Genomic DNA, 6998 nt, shown 5'->3' on the forward strand with positions numbered 1-6998 from the left:
CAAAAACCGTGACGTCACATTTGAATTTCTGAAATTTCCCCGAAATATAAGTTGAAAATGTTGTCGACCTCAGGTTTTTTGGTTTACAATGTGTACTACTAATTAAGCCTCTATCGTTACATTTTACTTTATAATTGCACAATTAAACGAGTATGCATGTTCTTCTTCTGATAGTAGTATTCAAAATCTTGTAATGTTATCCTGAAAGGTAAACAAATCATATGCCTCATTTTTAAATGTATATGGGACTACACATAAGCTACTATCAGTAATACTTTATGTACCAATTTTTTTAAGAAACTTTTTCTGTTGGTTTACTTCTTTTTTTCGTTGATTACGTGCTGTAATTTCTACTGCTATTAGTGAATAGAATAAATGGAAACATATGCATTTACATAAATCAATTGATCTACCTTACCATTTTTATGTTTGGTGATGATTCAGAATGAACATATTTGATTTTGTAAATGTTGCCCTTTTTTTCGTTTTGAATGTTGATTTGACTATAGCTAATAGTCTTTTACGGTTTTGTTTGTCCATGCCAATTTAAAATCTTCTGTAATTTAGGAGTAAATTTCGAAACTTGTTGGTTGTTTTGTAAGTCTTATTCAAATGAAGAGTTACATTTGGTAACGAGTGACTTTTGCAATATTTTACAATTCCGTTTAATTTTAAACAATCAACCATACAAACAAATTGTGGATATCATAACCTGGGGTGAACCATGCATTTTGATATTTAACGTAATACAAACATTAAATAGTCTTGTATGGACATTTAGACAATTCCATGTAATAGAGTATCAACGAAAATACGTAGTTTTCTCGATCCCCTGAAATGTGTGCCCTTGAAAATATAAAGAACCACTGTGTAAACATTTAAAACCACATATGATATTTCATCAATTGTAAAACTTACCGAAATGGTAATATATATAGTCTTTTACTGCGATACAGTATGCATCGTCAGTTTGGCATTTGCATATGAGTAGGGTGATGGCAAGTTTTGTGCAGATTGTTGAGCATAAGACAGATTTGTAGAAGCAATTACGACACTCTTACCATCCGATCCTACAATAAATTTCTATTTCTATATCTAACTATACATTATCGCATACAAATGCAGCTATTTGATATGAACATTTAAGTTAAGTGTAAATTTTTAAGCAATATGTTGATAACTCAAACTGTGAAACATTTGATATGTAACATGTGTAACCGAGTTGTATATTGATAGTAAAATAGCATGCGAGTATTGATATTGTCGGATTGAATTCCCTGAACTGAAACATTTACAGTCTAAGAAGATAAAGTATTTACAGTATTTGATTATGGAAATTATATCGATTACTTATGAAAAGTGATTATAACCTAATTTTAGTAAACAACTTAGGTCAATTATTACCGAGAAAAATGTAACGTATCACTTATCAGTTTGTTGTGTTCATATTACTGATGTAGTTCTCCTCTTATATTTGATGGCAAACATTATCAACTATCCATTTATGTTATCGTTGTTTGCAGCGAGTTTTATTAGATGACAGTTTGTGTCATCAACATATTGCTTAAAAATTTACACTTAACTCAAACATTTATCGATTACAGAGAGGTCATCTGAATCCCGCCTCAAGATGCAGGATTTTCTTCCTGTGTTAAAGACCCTTGCTGGCGTCTCGCTGTTTTCTGCTCTTTGATCGGGTTGTTGTCTCTTTGATACATTCTCCATGTCCATTCTCAATTTAACAAAATGATTATCACAGTTTATTAATTGAAATGAAGCATGTTAATACTTCATTGACCTATATGTCTATTGTTTGTAAAAGCAATTTGTGTTGTATAGTTTTCACAGCATTTTGACAATCTGAGGACATATTCGACTCCGATTATCCAATACAAGTGACCATGAAGTAAGGAGCTCATGTGTGGAAGGCAGATCATACTTCACTGTCGAGATTTGTCGTATTGCTCATATCAAATTAATGTCAGTTATTATGTGTCAATGTCTGTTTTCAGAAATGACGAAAGAAGGATTAAAGGAGGGTGTGATTGTTGCTCAGTCATTTGTACATATTCGTAGTTATCAGTAAAACGGATAGTGCATGACAGTCTTTATAACTTCTTTAGCATTTCTTTAAACACTTAGATCATATTATCACAACTTAAAAATAAATCTAAATCATGCCGGAGCGAATCAAAATAGTTATCTAAAATTGAGAAGTGTATCATGAATATTCTTTGATGTAAACAAGCAAATCACAACTATTACTTAACAATTTAGCATTACCGTTAATGAAAACAATTGGGTGTCCAGTCGGTTGTTGTAAATTGTGATCAACACCGTTGTTAATTCCTGTGTTATTATTTGTCAAATTCAGACGCACACGTCTTATCAATGCATACAGTATAACCAATATAACAATAAAAACTGCTGCTGCTCCTAGTGCAATTGCTGCTCCAGTTGGTAATGTTCTAAAATAAATTACAATGTTGGCGTTTGCAATAGTTATTCTTCAAATACTACATGTACTAGTTATCACACAATTAAGATTACTTTTAAAAAAAAACTGTTTCTTAAAAAGATCCATGTTGAGCTATATGCAATGCTGTAATTGAAAACATATTTGAAAGATGTAAACATTTACAGAGTTGATATGAATTTTGATAAAGGTACACATAAAAACAACACAAAGATAACTTCAAAACAAAATTATAACCCTGGTTTACCAAAATTTAAAAAAAAAGATGAAATGTTTACATTAGACGAAAACAGCATTTGCTTGATGAAATTATTCAACGTGTTTTTTTCAATTTTTTACATCACTAGGTCGATACCTCTGCTGGTGGACTATCAGTCCCCGAGGGTATCATCAGCTCAGTAGTCAGAACTTCGGTACTGACATGATTTATAACAGACCCTTCTAAATTATCCGTTAATAACTTTTGAAATTATAAAGAAACTAAGGTTTCAACTCCCTCAGGCAACGTTGACCTTAGATGAATTTGGCTATTTGTTTTAGGTGTTTTTAGTCATATAGCTCTTCAACTGTTTCGGTACTTATACACCCCTCGGATTTCAAATGTTTGGCTTTGAACGTTCCTGATGAAGGTAAATCCAGAAAAGCGCTTCGGACGCATGAAATTATTTAACGTGTTGTTTTTAATTTTTACATCACTGGGTCGATACCCCTGCTGGTGGACTATCAGTCCCCGAGGGTATCATCAGCTCAGTAGTCAGTTCTTCGGTACTGACATGATTTATAACAAACCCTTCTAAATTGTCCGTTAATAAATTTGAAATTATAAAGAAACTATGGTTTCAATTCCCTCAGGCAAAGTTGACCTTAGATGAATTTGGCTATTTGTTTTAGGTGTTTTTAGTCATATAGCTCTTCAAGAGGGACGAAAGATACCAGAGGGACAGTCAAACTCATAGATCGAAAACAAACTGACAACGTTATGGCCAAAAATAAAAAGACAAACAGACAAATAATAGTACAGATGACACAACATAGAAAACTAAAGACTAAGCAACACGAACCCCACCAAAAACTGGGGGTGATCTCAGGTGCTCCGGAAGGGTAAGCAGATCCTGCTCCACATGTGGCACCCGTCGAGTTGCTTATGTTATTACAAATCCGGTAAATAGTCTAATTCGGTAAGTCACATTCGTGAAAGGGAAGGGTATTGTAGTTACGACATAAGGAACATATCCGATATGTTTTATTCAACTGTTTCGGTACTTATACATGTTATACATCCCTCGGATTTCAAATGTTTGGCTTTGAGCGTTCCTGATGAAGGTAAATCCAGAAAAGCGCTTCGGACGCATGGAATCATTTAACGTGTTGTTTTCAATTTTTTACAGTCATTCTGATATAATCATTTGCTGTGTTAACTTCAATGCGTTAATTACCATCATATGCTGTAGATGCCCCTAGGTATGATATACGAAACATGCAGGAAAGGTGTTGCTCGTTGTTGCTGGTCTTTAATCGTTAATCTGGTTTCTTTTTCGTTGTTGATTTGGTCTATTGGACTGACTGATCATATTTTTTTTTAATTCTCAAAATTGTTGTTTTGCATTATGCTTTTTAAATTTGTATTACAAAAGCCAATGACTTTTTTTTCAGCATATGAACGTGTCTGTTGAATAGTTAAAGGAACCAGGCTTATAATTTAATACGCCAGACGCGCGTTTCATCTACATAAGACTCATCAGTGACGCTCAGATCAAAATAGTTAGAAATCTACCTTGTGCATAGCGCTATATCAGAAGATAATTGTCCAAGGAACCAAATATCATTAAGTGTTATTTTAGATATCATATTCTTAACTAGTAAAACAATCAAATAATATGAAATTATCATATATCGTTTATTTCACAAGGCTATCGTATAGAACTCACCCACTGGCTTTATTCTTTTCTGAAATCGAACTGTTATAGGCACGTGGCGAGTGGTTAAGTGCGTGTTTCTAAAATAGAAAAAAAAATATTATCAATCATTGATTTTCAAGAACGAATACATTTTGTTTTCTTGTGTTTGTTTTTTTTTTTTTACGATAGCAGTACGTGTATTACACAGTCACTGGAATAATTGCAAATCAAGATGAAAAATAAAAAAAAAACAAAAACGACACGGAAAAAAAAGTATGCCTGTTTTATTAAATGTCAGAAAATGACTACAAAGGTTATAACCTTCAAAACCCACATTAGCTAACAATTTGAATTTCAATTTAATGATCATACGAGTATTATCGATGAAAGTATGAAAAATAAATCATTAAATTAGCATAAAGAACGAAAACAAAATAAATGTGTAGGAGATTGAATGGACGTTTATTTAACCTGTTTGTCCGTTTAGATTTTGTTTTATGTACATGCAAAGGAAAAGGGAAATCATTAAACCAACTTCGATAGTGGAATTTATTATCATATGTATTAAATCGATCAGGAATCTCACTTTATGATATTTGAACATAACATAATAAATAAGATATAACAAACTCCTTGGTTAATTAAAAAAAGCTCTTCAAGAGGGACGAAAGATACCAGAGGGACAGTCAAACTCATAGATCGAAAACAAACTGACAACGTTATGGCCAAAAATAAAAAGACAAACAGACAAATAATAGTACAGATGACACAACATAGAAAACTAAAGACTAAGCAACACGAACCCCACCAAAAACTGGGGGTGATCTCAGGTGCTCCGGAAGGGTAAGCAGATCCTGCTCCACATGTGGCACCCTTCGAGTTGCTTATGTTATTACAAATCCGGTAAATAGTCTAATTCGGTAAGTCACATTCGTGAAAAGGGAAGGGTATTGTAGTTACGACATAAGGAACATATCCGATATGTTTTATTCAACTGTTTCGGTACTTATACATCCCTCGGATTTCAAATGTTTGGCTTTGAGCGTTCCTGATGAAGGTAAATCCAGAAAAGCGCTTCGGACGCATGGAATCATTTAACGTGTTGTTTTCAATTTTTTACAGTCATTCTGATATAATCATTTGCTGTGTTAACTTCAATGCGTTAATTACCATCATATGCTGTAGATGCCCCTAGGTATGATATACGAAACATGCAGGAAAGGTGTTGCTCGTTGTTGCTGGTCTTTAATCGTTAATCTGGTTTCTTTTTCGTTGTTGATTTGGTCTATTGGACTGACTGATCATTTTTTTTTTTTTAATTCTCAAAATTGTTGTTTTGCATTATGCTTTTTAAATTTGTATTACAAAAGCCAATGACTTTTTTTTCAGCATATGAACGTGTCTGTTGAATAGTTAAAGGAACCAGGCTTATAATTTAATACGCCAGACGCGCGTTTCATCTACATAAGACTCATCAGTGACGCTCAGATCAAAATAGTTAGAAATCTACCTTGTGCATAGCGCTATATCAGAAGATAATTGTCCAAGGAACCAAATATAATTAAGTGTTATTTCAGATATCATATTCTTAACTAGTAAAACAAACAAATAATATGAAATTATCATATATCGTTTATTTCACAAGGCTATCGTATAGAACTCACCCACTGGCTTTATTCTTTTCTGAAATCGAACTGTTATAGGCACGTGGCGAGTGGTTAAGTGCGTGTTTCTAAAATAGAAAAAAAAAATATTATCAATCATTGATTTTCAAGAACGAATACATTTTGTTTTCTTGTGTTTGTCTTTTTTTTTTACGATAGCAGTACGTGTATTACACAGTCACTGGAATAATTGAAAATCAAGATGAAAAATAAAAAAAAAACAAAAACGACACGGAAAAAAAAGTATGCCTGTTTTATTAAATGTCAGAAAATGACTACAAAGGTTATAACCTTCAAAACCCACATTAGCTAGCAATTTGAATTTCAATTTAATGATCATACGAGTATTATCGATGAAAGTATGAAAAATAAATCATTAAATTAGCATAAAGAACGAAAACAAAATAAATGTGTAGGAGATTGAATGGACGTTTATTTAACCTGTTTGTCCGTTTAGATTTTTTAAATGTACATGCAAAGGAAAAGGGAAATCATTAAACCAACTTCGATAGTGGAATTTATTATCATATGTATTAAATCGATCAGGAATCTCACTTTATGATATTTGAACATAACATAATATATAAGATATAACAAACTCCTTGGTTAATTAAAAAAAGCGGGATGTTAAAAAACATAACAAAATCAAACGGTTTACTATATAAACCAACGGTTAAAACGATAATCAACTGTAATATCACTATGTAAAGGTTTTTACTGTACAGGAGCATCCAACTACATAACATTACATTTTTTAACAATGTTCTGTAGATAAGGTAGGAAAATGTGATACAAATAAGTAAAGATAACTAGAGGCTCTAAAGAGCCTGTGTCGCTCACCTTGGTCAATGTGCATATTAAGCAAAGGACACAGATTGGTTCATGACAAAATTGTGTTTTGGTGATGGTGATGTGTTTGTAGATCTTACTTTACTGAACATTCTTGCTGCTTACAATTAT

At 32.5% G+C, this 6998-nt stretch overlaps 1 long non-coding RNA gene across 2 annotated transcripts; it reads right to left on the reverse strand.

The window, feature by feature from the left end:
* Positions 1 to 923: 923 nt before the first annotated feature.
* Positions 924 to 6108, reverse strand: LOC127705169 (uncharacterized). 2 transcript variants are annotated; one of them, XR_007983738.1, is made up of 3 exons: positions 6039 to 6108; positions 2284 to 2468; positions 924 to 1070 (listed from the first exon to the last, which is right to left on the reverse strand). It is a non-coding gene; the product is annotated as an uncharacterized LOC127705169 (long non-coding RNA). The 2 variants fall into 2 exon arrangements; XR_007983737.1 differs by lacking the exon at positions 6039 to 6108 and adding an exon at positions 4405 to 4474.
* Positions 6109 to 6998: the final 890 nt, after the last annotated feature.

The sequence above is a fragment of the Mytilus californianus genome, unplaced genomic scaffold (genome assembly GCF_021869535.1).
Source record: "Mytilus californianus isolate M0D057914Y unplaced genomic scaffold, xbMytCali1.0.p SCAF_6, whole genome shotgun sequence".
Lineage (NCBI taxonomy): Eukaryota > Metazoa > Mollusca > Bivalvia > Mytilida > Mytilidae > Mytilus > Mytilus californianus.